The 22622-nt window shown below is 36.3% G+C and overlaps 1 long non-coding RNA gene and 1 other non-coding gene across 2 annotated transcripts; both read left to right on the forward strand.

Annotated features, from left to right (window-relative positions):
- The first annotated feature begins 314 nt into the window (after positions 1–314).
- LOC141639217 (small nucleolar RNA R71) lies at positions 315–421 on the forward strand. The gene has a single exon (XR_012542419.1). It is a non-coding gene; the product is annotated as a small nucleolar RNA R71 (small nucleolar RNA).
- Positions 422–17894: 17473 nt separating this feature from the next.
- LOC141639216 (uncharacterized) lies at positions 17895–21426 on the forward strand. Its single transcript, XR_012542418.1, has 6 exons — positions 17895–18037; positions 18206–18333; positions 18419–18498; positions 19339–19466; positions 19550–19631; positions 20938–21426. It is a non-coding gene; the product is annotated as an uncharacterized LOC141639216 (long non-coding RNA).
- The last annotated feature ends 1196 nt before the right edge of the window (positions 21427–22622 follow it).

Below are 22622 nucleotides of genomic sequence, written 5' to 3' on the forward strand. Positions count from 1 at the left end.
ACAGACGAAAGGACCGTCTGAAACAACATTAACATGGTACATCCCTCCTTTAGAAGCTCCTCCCAACTCATATTTGTCAAACCTTGTAGTGAGAGCTTCTAGTGCAAAGAACAGAGGAAGATTCAGCGACTCTCCTCTGGTTTCCTCTCGAATTCCCATACTCAGCCTTATGAGTGGCCAAATCATCAATGATCTTCCACCCCTTAGTCTCTCCCATGTTCTCAGCAAATTGGCCATTGGCTGCAGAATCCAAAATAGCCCTCTGATCGTCATACAGCCCATTATAGAACTGGTTGCAAAGACTCCATTTTTCGAACCCATGGTGCGGTATGGTTCGCACCAGTTTCTTGAAACGGACCCATGCTTCATGAAAGTTCTCATCAGGCCCCTGTTTAAAGCTCGTGATCTGAGCTCTAATGGCGTTAGTCTTCGAGGCAGAGAAGTACTTTTTGTAGAATGCCAGGGCTAAGGAATTCCGGTCGGGGATCCCATGAGCGCCTCGGTCCAGATCTCTATACCACTCTCTTGCAGCATCACGAAGAGAGAAAATGAACATGGTCTCCTTGATCTGGTCTTGGGTCACACCGGTCGGCGGGGGTATAAAGCAGCAATAATCAATAAAAATCTCCATATGCTTGGTCGCATCTTCATTTGCGGCTCCCGAATCGGTTTCTCTCAACCAGGTTAATATAGGAAGGCTTCGGCTCGAATTTTCTCGCCCCCCCAGGTAGTTCGAATCCTTTGTAGAGATTCGCAGCTGTCGGCTCTGAGTGACTGGCAATGGTTGCTTCTTCAGCCATGACTAGAATTTCTGGAGAAGTGACTGTCTCAGCTGAAGAAATTGAAGCAGGCGATGTAGGTGGATCTTCCTCGAACAGAGCGTTCTCGTAGTAGCTTGACAGAGTACTCAGCTCTTCCTCTGTCGGTAATACCCTTTGTGATCGTCTCAACTCGCGCAAGGATTTCTCGATTTCAGGATTGAATGGTACTAGTTCACCACCCTGTGACCTGCGCATAAGAAGAAACTACAAAAAGAATATAAGAAAAGTTTAAGGAACGGAAGTCCCTTAAACTAAAGAAAGACTAAATAAAAAAACAACTAAAAATTAGAACAATTGCCTCCTCGGCAACGGCGCCAAAATTTGATACCCGTCGTGAGGTGTCAAAAATAAATTTATAATCTCCAACTACAACTATAGCTAGTGGCAGTCGGGTCGAACTACAGAGAGGCAGACGTAATTTCTAGTTGTTTAAATTCGGTCTAAGGTAACAATAAGGTGGGAGTTTGATTGAATTGGTCTATAGCTAATGAACAATAAAATAAGTAAACTAAGCAAACGGATGAAATCAAGTATAAAAAGGGTACTAGGATGGTCGGTTCGTTATAGTTTCGGCGGCAGCATACTAAACAGGTGTAAATCAAACACATGAGGCGGGAAATAAAGAGGTCCTCTCGGTCCACTCTTAACAAATAGCATCTTTTGATCTCGCTATAGGTCCCTAATATCACTAATACTAACTTTCGTCCTGAAATGTGACTAACGGTCTAAACTTTACCTATCTTTCGATCTCAGCATAGTTTAGTCATTTTAATTGGTGATGTAACAACTGTCCCTATCTCTCGATCTAATGGGGCAGTCATATCCTAAGCATTCAACTAGTCGATCGACCAAGTATGTTAGTCGATCGACTGACACGCGAATCAGGCCGTGTTCATTATATTGCCGCCTACACTACAATTCCCCTACATCCTTGCACGAACAAATTAGCTACTCATACTGAAATTAAAGGCAACAATAATATTAAGGATTAAAACTACGGAATTCATGCTTAAAACGGTAAAATAAACAATTAACAAAAGATGGCAATTCGGCTTGGGAACTGATCTAACAATTCGACAACTATGAACGAAAATAAAATAACAGAATAAAACCAGAGAGTACCGTGTGAATTGCGAAGGAAAATAACAAAGCCGAATGACAAAGCGAATTGTATTCAATACCGAAAGTAATCTCGAACCTAATTATTTCTAAAGAACTGTTTGTAAAACTTTATGTAAAACTTGATGATAACTGGATACTTGTATCTGTCGAACTAGGTTACATTATATAGAAAGTATACGTAACTAAATTCCTAAACCTAATAACTCATGGGCTTGATAAATCTCGATCTTTTAATTCTCGTCTGGAATAGCGTCTTGGTCGATCGACTGAAACGACCGGTCGATCGAATGAATAGCAGTGTACAGTAGCCTCTGGAACCCGATGGTTGGTCGATCGACTGAAGGTAGTGGTCGATCGACTGCTTTAGCTGCTACTTGACTTCTATAATCTCGTGGATTTGTCTTTTGGGCCTTGGATTGCGCACAAAGCGCGTTCCTTAAGCGAATACTTCACGTCAAATGCAATGCAGGATACTCGGGGACCGATTTAGCTCGATTTCCACTGGATTCTTCACATGTCTGCAATAATGTACAAAAATACGGAAGTAGACGGGAATAGGGAGAAATGTAGCATAAACTACATGAATGAGCTCTGAAATGCGTGTAAAATGGGATGTAAAACATCATATGAAAGACACGCATCAATTGCTAAAACATACTTCATGACTAAGGAAAAACGTCACATGTTGCATTTTTTTATCTTTTTTAGATCTAAAATTGAAAAGTTGATAAATATAATTTTTCTCATGTTTTAATGTTTATTTTTGATAAATCCGATAAACCGTAACATTGTTTTTCCCGATAAATTTCAAAAATTTTAACCTAAGTTTTTGAACATTATGAGTGTCATGGTATTTTTTCCAGAATGTTCATGAGTTTAAATTTCAAATTTCAAATTTATTTGAAATTTTTGTGATTTATTTAAAGTTTATAGCATTTTATTATAATTTTGAGTCCATTAATGAACAATTTAAGAAATATAAGTTAATTATAGTCAAATATTTAGTGGAGACAAATTTTGAGTCCTAAGTTGGTTAGGGTAATTAACTTGTGCATAAATATGATTTTATGTAATTTATTGTTATTTTAAAAGGTTGAATCACGCAAATCCGTAAAAACCGTTTAATATACGATATTGGCTCCTTAAAGGCGATTTAGCATAATATTGGGCATGTTCATACATATTATAATGCTGCATTTTATTTATGATTGTCATAATTTTATTTTATGTAATTTTTAAATTATGTAATTTTACTTACTATGGCCTTAATTTTTAATTGGTATTACCCGAAATGTATGAGAATATCGATTCGGTTGTAATTTATTGTGATCTCGTATCACCGTTTTGTAATTTAATAGATTTATTTTATTTTTAATTACAAATGTATAATAGGAAATTATGTAATTTGTTATGTAATTTATTTATTCCGGAGTTCCTAGAAGACGGTGTCACTCAAGAAGGTGATACATAAAGACGGTGTTACCTCGAGATGCGTGCCAAAACCGAAGTTCAAGGGACCAATGGAGTTGGTTTCCGAATATGTAATAGTTAATTAGATTTTCTATTTTAGGAAGGTCATACTAGGATTTAATTTATGTTTTGCATTTTATTTATATGTTGCATGCAGCGCTAAATCGCCATAACTAAAACATACATTGTCATTTTAATCAAGTTAAAATTATCGTAGTTCACCTCTTTAGTTCACATAAAACGTGATAGATAATAAATTGACATGACCTCTCGCTAAAATTAAAAAATTGAGACTTAGCCTTACCAAAAAGTAGAAACCATGAAAACCTATTTCGCGAGGGAGTGCACTCGGCCCTACCGGGGTACAAACCTTGTTACGTAGGGGAAGTGGGTGATAAATGTCTATCCACCGAATTCATGTTGATGAGGGTTTCATCGGCCCTACCGTGCCCAAGTTGATGTGGTTTTGGATCATGGACACATTTATTCGAAATTTGGATTGAGCTCAACGGAAGTATTCGTGACCGTAGTCGCATGTGTTCCGGGCTAAAGATAAATGTTAATGTAATTTTATCGACCAAGAGTTCTAAAAGTAGAATCGATTAAAGCGTTAATCCACCGAGTTATATTGATAAGGGATGAATCGGCCCTACCGTGCCCAAGTTAATATGAATTTAGATCTTGGAATCATTTATAATAGTTGGGTAGAGGTCACTATATAAATGCTCATATCTTGTTAATTTTACAAGTATGATATTTGATGGGGCATATTCTGCACCCGCTGACCGAGTCAACATATTGAGCAAGGTCAAAGATATCCACAGCAAGTCAACACCTTGGACAGCCTAACCGACGCAGCCAGTCGGCCTGTTACATGGGTCTCGGCTAGGGAACTAGCCAGCCGGGATACACATCCGCGTACTCACATCCAAGACCCCTCGGCATGGAGTCAACAGGGCCCGCCGGCCTGCTATGGGTCCCTCGGCCGAGGGTAGAACAGTCTTTCCACCTGCTCTGCCACTTGGCCACTTGGCCACTACGTGACAAAAGGTGAAAGTCTATAAATACTCCTCAACCCTCATTGAGGAAAGGATCCGAAAATAATCAATTAAACACACTAATCTGGTATAAACTCCCTTATCTCTCTACAATATACTTTGTGCCAAGTAACACACAACTTAATCCCTTTTAAGTTTACTGACTTGAGCGTCGGAGTGAGTTCGCTCGGTGCCAAGCCGAGCCCTCAGTTTGTTCATTGTTTCAGGAGAGGCCGAAAAGAAGAGGCAAGCAAAGTCATCATTCTACAAGCTTACGTGGTAACAAATCCTGCTCCGGAATTACACCCGGAACAATATTAAAAAGACAAATGTTAATATTTCCTTTTCCTCCATACTTGTAGTTCATTACAATGAATCCATCAAACGCTACCACACCGATAACTATTGAGTCTTGCCACAATGTTTTTGACGACGTTTGCTTCAACAATGATTTCGACACTACTAGAAAACTTCATTTTGGGATTGGTTCGGATGGAAACCTAAACTTCATCACTTCTTCTAAACCTCCTACAAGATCTCTTGTGAGCCGGTCTCAAGAAGACCGCCTCATAAAATATATAGGATCTTTGTCTCTGGAAGATAAAGATGCCAAAACTAGTGGGAGCTCAAGCAATCAAGTTCTTGCTTCAAAGGGCAAAAAGTTCAAGAAGAAGGGAAAGAAAGTGAAAAACTTCAAGCAAGTTGATGATGAGTGCCATTATTGCTATGGCATGGGACATTGGCTTAGGAATTGTCCCGTATATTTGCGAAATATAAGGGAAGGAATCATCGTTCCAGAAGGTAAAATTCTTTTTTATGTTATTGATATAAATTATACTTCCACTACGACATGGGTACTGGATACCGGTTGTGGTTCTCACCTTTGTAATCATTTACAGGGTTTAAGAGACGTGAAGAGGCTTAGCAAAGGAGATGTGGATCTACGCCTTGGAAATGGAGCTCGAGTAGCGGCCGAATCCAAAGAAATTATGTATTAGCTTTGAATAATGGATTTGAGTTGTATTTACATAATTGTTTGTATGTGCCTACACTCTCTAAAAACATTATTTCAATTGCTATGTTAGATATAGACGGTTTTTGTTTTGTCATTAAGAACAATCGTTGTACTATTTCTAGGAACGACTTGGTTATAGGCCAAGCTTCTTCTATTAATGGCATTTACATTTTAGAAACCTCGAATCCGACTAATGATATCTATAACATTCAATCAAAGAAACTTAAATCAAGTGACCCAAGTGAAGCGTTCATTTGGCATTGTCGATTAGGTCACATAAACGAGAATCGCATCAAAAGATTAATTTCAAGTAATGTGATTACACCATTTGATTATCAATCATATGGAATATGCGAATATTGCCTTCTTGGCAAAATGACTCGTAATCCTTTTAGTGGTAAAGGGACACGAGCTACTGAACTATTGGGACTCATACACACCGATGTATGTGGACCAATGAGTATCACCGCTCGAGGAAATTATGACTACTTCATAACCTTCACCGACGACTTGAGTAGACATGGGTATGTCTATTTAATGAAACATAAGAGTGAAGCGTTTGAGAAATTCAAGGAATTTCAAAACAAAGTAGAGAACCAATTGGACAAAAAGATAAAAGCACTACGTTCCGATCGTGGTGGAGAATATCTTAGCCTGGAATTCGATTCACACTTGAAAGGTTGTTGTATTATATCACAACTTTCTCCACCCGGAATACCACAACTCAATGGTGTTGCCGAAAGGAGAAATCGAACCCTACTTGATATGGTTCAATCAATGATGAGTTAAACCGAGGTACCAAACTCGTTTTGGGGATTTGCTATTCAAACCGTAATTAGATCTTTGAACAATAGTCCCACAAAGACAACCGAAAAGACTCCATATGAGATGTGGACGGGAAGAGTTCCCAATATATCCTATATGAAGATTTGGGGATATGATGCTTACGTCAAGGCAAAGACCGACAACAAGCTTTCCCCAAGATCCGAAAAATGCACCTTTGTAGGTTACCCCTCGAACTCTCGAGGATACTACTTCTACAAACCTCAAGATAACAAAGTGTTTGTGTCTTGCGAGGCTGTCTTCTTAGAAAGAGACTTTATTTCTAAGAGACAGAGTGGGAGAAATTTTGAACTTGATGAAGTTCAAGAACCACAAACCGAGGTAGAAACGCAAGAAGATGTTCCTTCGTCGTCGAGCGCGGTTGTCCCTCCTCCACTTAGAAGAACAAGCCATGGTATTCGCCATCCCGATCGATATGTGGGACTTATCGAAGAAGATGGAACACTCGATGTGTTGCTTTTGGAAAGTGATGAACCCACCACCTACAAAGTCGCAATCTCTAGTCCTAATTCCTCCTTATGGCTTGAAGCCATGAAGTCCGAAATGGATTCTATGCATGAAAACCAAGTTTGGAATTTGGTAGATTTGCCTAAAGGGGCAACACCTCTTCAATGCAAATGGATTTTCAAAGTCAAGAATGGCATAGAAAGACATGATGATGTCTACAAAGCTAGGCTAGTGGCAAAAGGATTTACCCAAGTCCAAGGTCTCCATTATGATGAAACCTTCGCCCCCGTAGCCATGCTAAGATCCATACGGATTTTGTTAACGATTGCCGCATTTCATGATTATGAAATATGGCAAATGGATGTCAAAACCGCTTTTCTAAATGGACATTTAGAAGAGAGCCATTTTGTTAGCGATTGCCGAAGGTTTTGTTGATTCTAAGAATCCTAACAAAGTGTGCAAAATTAAAAGATCCTTTTATGGTCTTAATCAAGCATCTAGAAGTTGGAATCATCGATTCAATCATGTTATAAAAGAGAATGGTTTCACTCGAAGTGTTAAGGAACCATGTTTATACATGAAATTTAGTGGGAGCAATGTTGTGTTCCTAATCTTGTATGTGGATGACATACTACTCATTGGAAATGATATTCCAATGTTGTCTTCTGTCAAGAAGTGGTTAGGTAACCACTTCCAAATGAAGGATTTAGGAGAAGCACAATGCATATTAGGTATCCGGATCCATAGAGATAGATCCAAGAGGATATTGGCACTAAGTCAAGAGTCTTATGTTGATAAGATTCTTCGACGGTTCAGTATGGACAAATCAAAAAGGGGTTTGGTACCTATGGTAACTGGGACTATATTGAACAAGACTCAATCTCCCTCCGAACCCCATGATGTTGAACGCATGTAGATGATCCCTTATGCTTCCGCTGTTGGATCAATCATGTACGCCATGATATGCACACGTCCTGATGTCTCGTATGCCTTGAGCATGATGAGTAGATATCAAGGAAATCCAGGCGAGAGTCAATGGATAGCCGTCAAGAACATCCTTAAGTACTTGAGATGAACTAAGGATTCTATCTTAGTGTTTGGAGGAGACACCGAGCTACGTGTTAATAGATACACGGACTCGAGTTTTCAAACGGATAGAGATGACATGAAATCACAAGCTGGTTTCGTTTTCATGCTCAATGGTGGTGCCGTTAGCTGGAGAAGCTTTAAGGAAGTCGTGGACCGCGGATTCAACAACGGAGGTGAGTACATTGCAAAGCATCGAAGCTGCCAAGGAAGCTGTGTGGATCAGGCAATTCACGGAAGGTCTAAGAGTAGTACCTACCACCAATGATCCCATCACTCTCTATTGTGATAATAGTGGGACGATCTTTCAAGCTAAAGAGCCAAAGTCTAGTAATAGATCTAGACATGTACTTAGAAAATATCATGTAATAAGAGATTTCATTGAAAGAAAGGAAATTGCGATTTGTAAGGTTGGGACGGATGACAACATAGCCGATCCACTCACCAAGCCTTTACCGCAGGCTAAGCATGATGGACATGTTGCGTCCATGGGACTTAAACGTGTACCAAGTTTTTGTTATATTTTGAAATGAAATAAAAGTGTTGTTTTTGTTCATGTTCATAATCACATTTGTCTTTTATCTTTTCTTTATACATTGTTACATCCAAACGGGTTGTGGAGACAATTGAACCCCGTTAAAGTGAACGCGGATTAACATAGTATTTGTCCATAGTCACTTTTATGAGGTGACGTCTCGAAGTGACTAGAGTGTGATGAGATTGATGGCAAGTTCAAGTGTCAAAGAGTCATATGAGAATGACTAGTCGATCACATAGGCAGACTGTTAGGAACACCTTGTCGGGCCTTATGACCGCTAATAGAGTTCTGGCAAATTTATATAGCCTGGTCGTGGCGAAAGCTACTATAGTATTCTAATGAGTCGATTCTTTTGACTAAAGACTATTCGCCTAAGATGGCGCAGTTTCAGATTAACTTTGATTTGTGTTACTACGACCTTCGTAAATGGGGTCAAATGGGCATATTTTGGGTTATGATGGCTGTGGCTAGTCGAAGGGAATGAGTGCGATAGGAATTGTCCACCCTAGTCAGGGTTATAACAATATCTCAGGGCCACTCGAGGAGTAATGAACTGGAAATGTGTGGCCACGCTCGGAAGATATCTATGGTAGATAAATCCGGTCAATCAGTTATTCTCCAGATCGAGGAAACCACTCTCGATATGATCTCTTGCAAGTACGACCTGAAGGACACCTTGCATTGAGTGGGAGATAGTAATAGGACAAGAGAATTGGTGACGCACACTTGTCGAGGACAAGTGAGAGATTGTTGGAATATGTGTCCTCCGACAATAATGCGATCACAACTGTCGATCATGATGATCACATGTTTAAATCTCATTTTAAAGAATACATTTGGGAAGTAATTTTTACTGTCAACTGGTCCACACATATCGGTAATGATTGGCTGACTAGAGTTTGACATTACTGTCATGCGACGGTGGTGATCAGTTGATCCCCTTAGGTCATACCTAAAGGATAACACTCTTAATTGATCATTTAATTGATCGTATGACGATACGGGTTAATTAAATTACTTAAAATTGACGGACGATTTTGGAAGTAATATTTAAATATCTCATTATAATTTGATTAAATAAGATACGGTCTAAGTGATTGAATTGTTTTATTACTTAGATGAAATTGTTGTTTACAGAAACAATAGAACTGAATGAATAATTTATTATAAATACAAGATGTTGTAATTTATAATTGGAAAAATATTTTGGTACAAGTAATTATAAATTACTAAGTCAATTTTGTATATGACGTATTTTTATTAATGCGTTGATTTATAATATGTTAAAAATACATAACAATTTTACATGACATGTGACATGTGACAAATTGACAAATTGACAAAGATAAAATGGAATCCATTTTATCTTAATATGACCGAAATTAGTGGGTGTTTTAGGATAAAAATTGTGTTGATTTATTAAGTGGAAAACACTATTATATTACCTAAAAACTAGCCATGAAAACCTACTTGCTCTTGTGAAGACAACCTTGCTCATGCATTGGCCCCTTTACCCTCCCCCTACCCGGTTTCATTATAGAAAAGACCAAAGGAGTTTTCTTTATAATTAAACCTAATATACTACATGAAGAGTGTATGATTTTTATTCATTCAACCATCTAAAATAAGAGTTTTAGAGTGATAAAATTTTCTTCCTTCTTCTCCTCTCTTAACCGAAATAAGAGAACAAAAATAAAGATTTTGGGTCAATTTTATTTAAATTAATATTGTTCTAGTAATAATAATATTAATTTTGTTAAGAGAATATCTTGGGTATTATTCCTTGGGAGGGATTCTATACTTGAATCATTTGTTCATCCATTTTAGGAGATCTCAAGAACAAGTGAGTAGGAGAACTCTCTTGTGCCCTTTTAATCCTAAATACCAATGTAAGAATGATGATTTCTTTCTTATTCTTTTATTGTTTGCATGCATAAGATCATCTTTTAATTTTATGACTAAATTAAATTAAAACATATATGAATATGTTAAGTAAAGAGATATAGATTTCTAACAAGGGCCACATCTCGGTCTGTGGATTTGGGGGCCACATACCGGTCCGTAGTCGCGGGCAACCTGCACGCCAGGCCTAATCTGTGGACATGCAGCCGTCTTTTGAAAGCCACGCTCGGCGGCGTAAAAATGCTTTTGACCGGATCGCTTTAGATCGGTCGGTTTCGTCTCGGTAAAAGTCTCGAAACGATGAAGAGATGTTCGGAGTCTCCACCAAGCATTTGTGGGATTCTTGGAACCCGTTTGAATCCACTTCATACCTAGGTCAATCAAGGTAAAAAGCGGTTCTTGACATAGGTACTAAAGATAAGGACTCGTCCCCCTTTTAGCATTCTATGCCTAAAATGACTCTCATGCGCCCAGGATAAGGCCATCTACTATCCAAAGGTTCTGAGTAAGGGGTGAGGGTACGTATTAGGAAGCCCTTTAATCGGACACCCAATCCCGCCTGTGTTAGCGGCCTCTACTGATCGATCGTAGTTGTTTAAGTGCAAGAGTTGATAAAACGGTGTAAATGCATGAATGCACATCCAAAAGTTTTAACCTAACATGTGAGCTTTCTAAGTCGGTTTGTTAATCCAAGTATCAGGCATAAGACGTCAAGTTGGATTTAGATTGATGCTTAACACGATCCATTTATTGAAAAAGGGTGTCAAATGACAAAGTGTAAAAACGTAAGCTTGTCAATCTGATCCGTCATGTATTCGGATTAACCGTAATCAAGATCGTCCTAGACAAGTGCTAACAGCGCCAGGCAGCCCCTTTGGGGCACGAGCCTATTGGTGATATAAGGGGCTCTGCCCTTGTTTTTAAATGTAGAAAACAGACGGCCTCTTGGGGCGCGAGCCATGAGCCGGCCCAAGCGGGTGTCTCCTGGTTTTTGAAAAGGTTGTTTAAAACCGTATTTGTGATTAAATAATTTGCAAGTATTGTTTGCATTACTCGGAATAATTACTATTGTGTTAGTAACATTAGTTGTTGGATTTGCATATTTGAAAAGTATAGTTTACAAGTAAAAATGTAAAATATTTGATTTGAACTAATCATGTTAAGTTCATTTCTTTGTAATTAGTCAAGTTAATCATCGTACTCGGATTAAACCGACACGGTATAAAGAACCAAGGATGATTATGAACTATGACTAATATATTTACAAATGTAAATAAATGAGAAAAATGGTAAATAAAGTAAAGGGTGTTAAAAATACCCATTAAAATGTAATTAACCAATAATATCATCGAGTCACGGAAACAGTCATGGTATAAAGAACCAAGGATGATTTTTGTAATGGTCAAAATATGTTTATCATATAAATGAATTAAAATGGTAAATAAAAGAAAAGGATTTCCTTTAAAATGTAATTAACCAATTAATATCACTGAGTCACGGATTAAACCGTCATGGTATTAAGAACCAAGGGTGATTATGATTTATGGTTAAAAAAGTTTGTCCTAAAAACGATTTGAAACATTTAAAATGGTAAAATTTGATTGCAAATAAAAAAGAAATAAAGAGGAAAGACAAGAACAAACCTGGATGAGTCTGACCTGGACACCCACAAGAGGCGCGAGCCTCGCTGCATAGCAAGGAGCTCCTGTCTGAGGCCAAAACTCGGTTTTGGCTCGTCTAACCTAAATTTGAATCGTGTTATGCATTGTTTATGCTTATAAACTCATCAAAACAGTAAAGACTTGAATTATAGTGAAATATTTACACCCTCAAACTTACATGTATTGATGTTTGCGAAGTAGACGACTTTAGAGACGGTTTTCTCGTTGTGACTAATCGCGATCAAGGAAGTTTTAAAAAGGTGCCTTAAAAAAGGATTTAGTTTTGAAAATATGTTAATTAAAACATGTTGATTGATGAATTGAGTTGGTCAAATGGGTCGGTCGAATGCACGGCGACAGTACCAAACAATATGTGTAAGGCTTGTGTTTACGATCGGTAGGTCGTAAACACGTGTTGATTTTGTGACTTAGGAAGTCGAGTCTAGAAGTTTAAGGGAGAGGTGAAGGGGCGGACGCTCGCATGAAGTTTATGGTGTGTGATGGTGTGTATTTATAGAGAAATGTGGGATGGAAGGTCGATTGTGTTTGCTTAGAGGCTAAGCAGACACCTGCTTTAGGCGCGAGCCACCTCGTGACTCAATGGGGTGTACTGTCCCTTTCGCAAATTTGGATTTTGCATTTGTTCTAACCAATGTTTTGTTGGTTGCGATTTGTGGTCTTTGAGGTTTGCTTTGCCATGTAAGCTTCCTCCAAGGTGATATTTGGGGTAGGTATTTTGTGTCTTTGACTCGGGTTTGACCCGTGTGAGTCAGGATTTGAATTTCGAGTCGGTTTTTTGGCTCGGTGTCGGTTTTGACTCTAAATAGGGTCATTTTAATGGAAATGGCACGATAAAGACATTCATGGCATTATTTTTTACATCCGAGATTTGGGTTGACTCGGATTGACTTAGGTTAACTCGAGTTGCGGGTTTCGGAGTCGGTTTTGGGTCCGAAGACGGTTTTAACTCTAAATAGTGTTATTTTAATGCAAATGAAGTTAGAAAACTTTTGAAATCATTTTTCATATCCGAGTAGTGCATTAAACTGTCTCATGTATAACCAATCCACGCACGCATATCAAAAACATGTTATAGTACGATCATCATCGGGTGGTTTTTGGAAGGTGCGGATACTGGGTATCTACAGTTGTCAGTCATATACTTGTTTGATTATGTGTTGATGTTTCATATAATTACTAATTATGTTTCATGTGTTGTTCTTGCACTTGTTTATTTATGCCTTAAAATTTGTTTCGCATCATTATTAATTGTATTACATGTTTTGTTCATGTATTTGTTTGTTTATGTCTTAATATTTGTTGTATTAATTGTATTGAATGTATAGTTTATGTATTGTGTTGTTTATGACTTGATGTTTTGTTTTGTCATTAATTATATAAAGTGTGTTGTTAATGTATGGCTTTTTCGAGCATGCTTTGTTGGTTTTAAAGACGGTTAATTTTGAAAATGCCCTTTGCATGTTACGTGTCATGCATTTTGGTTTTATGTCGGTCAAAACTTTTAATCCCTGATAACCCGAGCTTTACTCTTATCGTCCTTTCATCCTTTGGATTATTTTGTGGTGTTGTCCTTGTTTGGGTGATTTCGAGGTTGATCTTGTGGTTTCTTGAGGCTTCAAGTTAGGATTGATTGGCTGATTGGGATGTACAAGTATGAAATAAAAGAGCGTTTATTATTATGAGTTTGGTAACGAAGAAGTTTACTTTGGGATTAGAGATTTTTGAGATGAAGTTTACTTTGGTAATAGAGGATGTTTTGACGATTAATCCTTTGGGATTGTGGGTGTTAAGTTCTTTTATGTATTTGAGGAAATCTTTATTGATGATAGAGGGTGATGCTATGTGGCATAAGATGTGTGATTGTGGTTTCATATAGTTTCACAAGAAGTGAGAGACATGATGAGTAGATCTATTTCATGATATTACTTGGGAATAGTTAGGCTTATGCTCTTAACCGTTTGAGTTATTGCATTTTTATCTTGTGTTAAAGGAAAAGTTATGCGAGTATTTATGGATCGAGGATGGAAAAATGGAAATGAATTGAATGTTATTGTGGAGTTAGATTGAGCATCGTGGGAATTTTGGAGACTATGCTCGTCTTTAATTGGAATACCATAATTGAGGAATAAGAATAGTTAATGTCTATTAGGGAGTTATGAAAGATTTTTTTATTTATCCATGGAGGATTATTTATTGATCGTCCGTTTAAAAGGATTGGTTGAAAGAGACGAACTATAATTTATGGACTTGTGAGATGTTAATGTTAAGGTGTTCAAGCGTTGACTTAGTGAACGACCATATTGACGATGGTTATAATGAATTGTTGTGTTCATCTTTTGAGGATATAGAGATTGTTATGGATTGATCCATTAAGTGTGATTAGATAGAGTTCTTTAGAATGGAAGGACTTGAGAGTTGATGGTCTTGAGAGTTTATGATTTTGAGAGTTTATAATCTGAGGAATATAGAGATTGTAAAGGACAATTTTATAGAGATTTGTTGGTTCTGAGGTATTATGGAGATACGACGGAAGGATGTTACGAGACATTATTACCTTAAGTGATAATTGTACGATGATTCTAAGACCCTGGTTATCAGCTTTATTTATTTTATCTTAAGGTATTGTCTTCGCGTAAATAAACTGGTTTTTAGTCGCCCATTCTTGTCCTTGCACGTGTTAACCATACCTCTTCTATTTGAGCCTTCAGACCAAAGGTTTCTTATCTTGGTCCTTTGTCTGTTTCATCTATCGTTGCTCTCTACTTGTTCTTTATTTCAACTCTAGTTCCTTCTTTTTTGAACTTTTGTAATTACCCTTTGCACATTGATTTCTCTCTAAGCTTTTACTTCCAAAAGCTATGTGTTCTTTTGCCTTGTTTAATTGCACGAAAATGTTTTGTTTGTTTGCGTGTAATTTTGTTCTTTCATGGTAACTTTAAAATGTTTGAAATCTCTTTAGAGCTACTTGTGATCATCTCGTAGAGGAAGCTTGGATTCTTTAACAAGCAATGTTAGACGCTTCGAGTTTGATGTTTGATTATTTGAGGTTGATAACATATTGACATAGTTGTATGTTAGTGTGAATTGGGATATATATAGAGTTTGGAGAAGGAGCATTAAAGGAGCATTAAAGGTGTTATTTTGTGCTTTGAAAGTGTGAGGATGTTTTTACCTTGAGGGTACATAGATGTTTGTTTGTTCTATCTGAGGTAAAAGATGTTTCATTTAAGAGTATGAGGGATTAATTGAAAGACATAGATTCATGCAGTCTTATGGAGGTTTTGTAATGTCATGATGATATTCATGGATAGTAAACTATGAATGAAATTGAGGTTATAAGCGTTGTTGTTATATGAGCAAAGGTATTAAGATTTATATGGTGATATTATTATGCTTTGAAGGAATTGCGTTATCGGTGGATACGTGTGTTGTGGTACAATAGGTACTAGCTTAACCTATGGTGTATGATTGTTGGGTGCATAGTAATGCCGTGATCATGAGTGTTAAAAGGAAAGGATTGGGTCTTGCGAGTGTGACTAAAGATTTTGTCATGAGATTGAGGTTTGATAGAATTTTGACAGTTTAGTCAGAGTTTGAGGTTTGAGATTGATGACTTTGGATACTAGACATAAATCGAGAATCATCGAGATTTATTTAAGCCTTTTGAGCTTAAGAGTTGTGTTTGGTAGTAAGAACTACTTGTCTTGAGGATATTAGAGCAGTAGTGACTGTAACGGCACTCGTGAGTGAAAGAGTTTTGTGATTCGAAAGATACTCTTTGTTAAGAGTTTATCTGTTTGGGGTTTTGGTCAATGTCATATTTGGTGGTGAATGATAAACTAGAATTGGAGTATTTGTTAAAGTTTATGTGGATTTGGAGTAATAGTAATGAGTTCAAACTTTGGAGAGGGCATATATGTTGTTTAATGATGGTTAATGGTAGTTGGATGAGTGTTTGACATATGAGGAGTAGATGTTGACTTAATAATCATTTTGGGTTGCGATGGTTGGAGTCTGATATGACTTTTGGGGTTGTAGAGTATGTGAAGATGATAATAACATTGAGGATTTGGGATATCTTTTTCTTTGGTTTAAGTGTTGATAATGATCGAGTGCAATGTTAGGGTTCCGAGATGACCTTTGTTGATGATCACTTGTAATTCTTACCTTCTTTTGATCTTATCTTTGAAATTCAAGTTTTGAGGAGAAATTTCTTTTTAGGGGGTTGGATTGTAACACCCCGTATTTTATAATAATATTTTATTATAAAAGAATATTATTAAATTAATTATTTTAATGTCTAATAATGTATTTTGAAAATATTTATATTTATCGTCTTCGTTCTCTATTTTATTATTTCTCGTTTTAATCTACTTTTGATTGGGTTAAAATGTCCGTGGACGATTTTACTATTTTAATTTAATTAATACTTTCCTATTATAAGGCCTCTTTGCATTTTAATATGGCCCATTATATGAGCTAATGGACCCAAAGCCCACTTGTTAACCCTCTTATAATCTTCAATTAGTCTCCCTTGTGACATAGAGTATCCATCACAAGGGAGAGACAGGTCAGTTTCATACCACGTTATGTATATGGGCAAAAAAGATCTGTCTAGTGCAATAATGGATTGTACTGTACAACATATAATAATTGATAAAAAAAGAAGAGAGAAGGGAATAGATTTGACAGTACAACATAAAACAAATAATAAAAAAGAAGAGAGAAGGGAGCTTCCCTATGTAGACGGCTTAATTTTCTCTTTTCCTCAGTAAACATCAACTCTTCTCACTGCCATCACCTCTCTCATCAAATTTTCAAATTACCAATTAATTCATCTCTCTAAAAACCCCATCTTCATCTTGATCTTCATCTCCTAGCTCTGTCATCTCGCCGATCCATCCTATTTAATTCAACATATTAGATGGATTTGTGCTAAGTTAATTATTACTTTTGTTAAAATGATCACATTTAATAAATTAGCCTTTTTTTTTGTTTTTTTGGTTTTTTAATTACATGTATAAACAGCATGCTTGAATAGATTTAATAAAAAGAAGGTATTGTGTTAACTTAATTAATTTTTTTGTTAAAATCTTTCCATTTGTAGATCCGGTGGTGGAGACGGATGAAAATGAAGCAAGTGAGAAGATTTCAGAAAGTGTTGGGTCATAAGAGAGGGATGTCAGTGGTGAGGAGGACGAGGAGCTGTCAGAATCTGAAGGTGATGGTTTGAAGGTGCGAAGTCTATCATATTTGTTGTTTAATATTATATTAGCTATGTATGTAGTGTACTGGTAATGGATTTTGGTGGTATGTATAGGCCTTTTGAGGTTGTCGTGAAAATGGCAACTGTTCCTGGTACAAGAAAGAAAAGCAAGAAACCGACATGCACTTAAGACGGTAAGCTGAATATGTGACCATCATAGCGAGAAATGTGCCAATATCGTCTTCGTTCTCTATTTTATTATTTCTCGTTTTAATCTACTTTTGATTGGGTTAAAATGTCCGTGGAAGATTTTACTATTTTAATTTAATTAATACTTTCCTATTATAAGGCCTCTTTGCATTTTAATATGGCCCAATCCGATTTATAATCAGATAATCCATTATATGAGCTAATGGACCCAAAGCCCACTTGTTAACCCTCTTATAATCTTCAATTAGTCTCCCTTGTGACATAGAGTATCCATCACAAGGGAGAGACGGGTTAGTTTCATACCACATTATGTATATGGGCAAAAAAGATCTGTCTATTGCAATAATGAATTTACTGTACAACATATAATAATTGATAAAAAAAGAAGAGAGAAGGGAATATATTTGACAATACAACATAAAACAAATAATAAAAAAGAAGAGAGAAGGGAGCTTCCCTATGTAGACGGCTTAATTTTCTCTTTTCCTCAGTAAACATCAACTCTTCTCACTGCCATCACCTCTCTCATCAAATTTTCAAATTACCAATTAATTCATCTCTCTAAAAACCCCATCTTCATCTTGATCTTCATCTCCTAGCTCTGTCATCTCGCCGATCCATCCTATTTAATTCAACATATTAGATGGATTTGTGCTAAGTTAATTATTACTTTTGTTAAAATGATCACATTTAATAAATTAGCCTTTTTTTTTGTTTTTTTGGTTTTTTAATTACATGTATAAACAGCATGCTTGAATAGATTTAATAAAAAGAAGGTATTGTGTTAACTTAATTAATTTTTTTGTTAAAATCTTTCCATTTGTAGATCCGGTGGTGGAGACGGATGAAAATGAAGCAAGTGAGAAGATTTCAGAAAGTGTTGGGTCATAAGAGAGGGATGTCAGTGGTGAGGAGGACGAGGAGCTGTCAGAATCTGAAGGTGATGGTTTGAAGGTGCGAAGTCTATCATATTTGTTGTTTAATATTATATTAGCTATGTATGTAGTGTACTGGTAATGGATTTTGGTGGTATGTATAGGCCTTTTGAGGTTGTCGTGAAAATGGCAACTGTTCCTGGTACAAGAAAGAAAAGCAAGAAACCGACATGCACTTAAGACGGTAAGCTGAATATGTGACCATCATAGCGAGAAATGTGCCAATATCGTCTTCGTTCTCTATTTTATTATTTCTCGTTTTAATCTACTTTTGATTGGGTTAAAATGTCCGTGGAAGATTTTACTATTTTAATTTAATTAATACTTTCCTATTATAAGGCCTCTTTGCATTTTAATATGGCCCAATCCGATTTATAATCAGATAATCCATTATATGAGCTAATGGACCCAAAGCCCACTTGTTAACCCTCTTATAATCTTCAATTAGTCTCCCTTGTGACATAGAGTATCCATCACAAGGGAGAGACGGGTTAGTTTCATACCACATTATGTATATGGGCAAAAAAGATCTGTCTATTGCAATAATGGATTTACTGTACAACATATAATAATTGATAAAAAAAGAAGAGAGAAGGGAATATATTTCACAATACAACATAAAACAAATAATAAAAAAGGAGAGAAGGGAGCTTCCCTATGTAGACGGCTTAATTTTATCTTTTCCTCAGTAAACATCAACTCTTCTCACTGTCATCACCTCTCTCATCAAATTTTCAAATTACCAATTAATTCATCTCTCTAAAAACCCCATCTTCATCTTGATCTTCATCTCCTAGCTCTGTCATCTCGCCGATCCATCCTATTTAATTCAACATATTATATGGATTTGTGCTAAGTTAATTATTACTTTTGTTAAAATGATCACATTTATTAAATTAGCCTTTTTTTTGTTTTTTTTTGGTTTTTTAATTACATGTATAAACAGCATGCTTGAATAGATTTAATCAAAAGAAGGTATTGTGTTAAGTTAATTATTTTTTTGTTAAAATCTTCCCATTTGTAGATCCGGTGGTGGAGACGGATGAAAATGAATCAAGTGAGAAGATTTCAGAAAGTGTTGGGTCATAGGAGAGGGATGTCAGTGGTGAGGAGGACGAGGAGCTGCCAGAATCTGAAGGTGATGGTTTGAAGGTGCGAAGTCTATCATATTTGTTGTTTAATATTATATTAGCTATGTATGTAGTGTACTGGTAATGGATTTTGGTGGTATGTAGAGGCCTTTTGAGGTTGTCGTGAAAATGGCAACTACTCCTGGTACAAGAAAGAAAAGCAAGAAACCGACATGCACTTAAGACGGTAAGCTGAATATGTGACCATCTTAGCTAGAAATGTGTCAATGTTGTCAAGTGTGCTATGTTTGATTGTATTGCCTTGTTAATGTATGGTAAGCTAAATATGTGACCATCTTAGCTAGAAATGTGCCAATGTTGTTAAGTGTGATATGTTTGATTGTATTGCCTTAATAGAAAGATAACTCTTAACGTCTTAACATAAGTTGGTATACATGGTGACATATGTGTTAGTGGTAAAATGTCACGACCTTAGGATAGAAATGTATTTATGTTTGGTTGTATTGCCAAAATAAATCTTAACATGTTAAGATAAATTAGTAAACATGGGTAACATTTGTGACGAGTGGTCAAAATGTGACCTTATTAGTGGAAAATGTAACTATGTTTGAATGTGTTGCCATAATTGAAATTGAAACCTTAACTTGTTAACATAAATAACCAAACATGGTGACAGAATGTGTTTGTGCTAAAATGTGACCACATTATGTCAAAAAAGTACGTATGTTTGACTGTAGCCATAATCGACAAAGAAATCTTAACATGTTAACATAAATTGGTAAACATGGTAACATATGTGACGAGTCTTCCAAATGTGACCTACCTAGTCAATAAATGTACCTATGATTGAGTATGTTGAAGTAATAGAAAACGAAATCGTAAGATGTAAACATAAATCATCCAACATGGTGACAAAACGTGTCTGTGCTAAACTGTGACCACATTATGTTAGAAATGTACCTATGTTTGATTGTATAACAATAACAGAAAAAACAAAATCTTAACATGTTAAACATAAATTGGTAAGCATGGTAACGTATGTGATGAGTCTTCCAATGTGATTAACTTATTTGAGAAATGTACCTATGTCTGAGTGTGTTGCCATAATACAAATTGAAACCTTAGCATGTTAACATAAATTATCCAATATGGTGACAAATGTGTTTTTGCTAAAATGTGACCACCTACCTATGTTTGATAGTATATCCATAATAAGAAACTAAATCTTAACATATTAACATAAACTGGTAAACATGGTATTATATATGATGAGCGTTCAAAATGTGACCTAGTAGTTGTTGAATGTACCTATATTTGATTGGGTTGCCGACTTGCCGTAATAGAAATTGAAACCTTAACTTTGTTAACATAAATAACCAAATATGGTGACAAAATGTGTTTGTGCTAAAATGTGACCATATTATGTTACAAATGTACCTATGTTTGATTGTATAACAATAATAGAAAAAAGAAATCTTAACATGTTAACATAAATTGTAAACATGGTAACATATGTGATGAGCCTGTTGTAGGTGCAGAGGTGCCTAATGTTGTTGGACAGTCGCAAGAGTCCTTCACGCAAGGGTTAAAAACATCGTCTTCTTGGTTGCATGAAATGCCCTTAGGAGGAAGTTGGATGCGATAGTCGACGCTAACATGGAAGCCGCCCTCGTTTGACCTAGGCTTCAGTTTACATGACATCAGCGTTGAGTTAAGGGGCCAAAGGTAATAAAGCCTCTTCTAGATTGAGGTACACCCGTGTTTGAGAAAGGGAAACAATAGCACCCTTTTTTATAGTGCTAAAGCTAATGCCCGTCCTCCAAAGCAAGCAAATAAAAATTGAGGAAGGGGTAGGACTTGTTTATTTAATGTCGGTTTGTAATCAGAACTTAGTACTTGGTGGTTGATTGTACTCACCTTATTTTGGAACTCGTTTTTTGGACTCTTATGATGTTACGAATGTGAGACACTCTTGATTTGTACCACCTTAATATAACGTGTGTACACTTTGTTTTTTAAAATTTTAATGTCACCATGACATCTTCAAAATGGGACCTAAGTATTCAGATATGTGACCATTACAGTGGTATAGCAGTGGATACATTCATGACAGAAAAGGTAACATTTGTGACTGAACATGGTGATAGTGTTACCATCTTATTTCAGCAATGTAACCATCTTGTTGAGTCTTAAAATGGGAGCATGTATGAACTCAAATAAACATGTATGCGAATGTGTGACAATATTACCATCTAATGAGAGTACGGTGTAACAACATATATCACCTTAAAATGGAAACATATATCAACTATGATGATGACAACTAACAATTAATATCACATAACTGTGAAAATGTAAATACTAAACACTCTATTGCTAAAATATTTCAATAAACATATATAAAAAAATGGGTCAATAATGGGAAGGCAGCGCGGTGTTCCTCTTTTTTTCATGCACTACGACCCTTCGTCGTTCAACGTAATGGGTCAAGAATGGGAGGCTCGGTCAACTCTACGGCTGGTTGATCTTCGTCCATATTAAGATTGGAAAGTAAGAATTGCACTTTGGATCATGAATGGTCCTCTAACCTATAGTCTTTTAACATTTTGCGCCGAGTATCTTCAAATTCAGATTCATTGTAACCACCGTTGAGACATTTGTTGAATAAGTTTTAAACGGTCGATCACCCTTTCATTTCCAAAGTGAGATATGGCGTTTTATTAAATGTGCCACTGACATAGCCTATGTCTCATTGTTGGGTAAACCTGTCAAAATGATACAATTCTTAGCATAAAATATACATATGCCGACATACATTAATAAAAATGGCGTCATATTAAACTGTATGCTAAAAATGTTACGACGTTAGACAGTAATGTGACCATTTATAATTGTTTTCTAGAGTTTGAAATAATCTTATAGTGGTCACAATTATGGCAGAACATGGTGACACATGAGTATGTTACATAATGTTACTATCTTAATACATAAATGTGACCACGTTGAAAAGTCTTAAAATGGGAACATATATAAGAGTGTGTGACAATGTTACCACCGTAGTGTGTAACAATAGCATATCCAAACATACATTAATAAAAAATAATGCCCATGACTTGGTCATTAAAATGTTCACAGCTTAGTGCAGGAATGTAACAATTCTTTAAGGTCAGTAATGTGACCACTCTACATTGTTACTATCTTAGTGCAGAAATATAAC

Source organism: Silene latifolia, unplaced genomic scaffold, assembly GCF_048544455.1.
Source record: "Silene latifolia isolate original U9 population unplaced genomic scaffold, ASM4854445v1 scaffold_305, whole genome shotgun sequence".
NCBI classification, from domain to species: Eukaryota; Viridiplantae; Streptophyta; class Magnoliopsida; order Caryophyllales; family Caryophyllaceae; genus Silene; species Silene latifolia.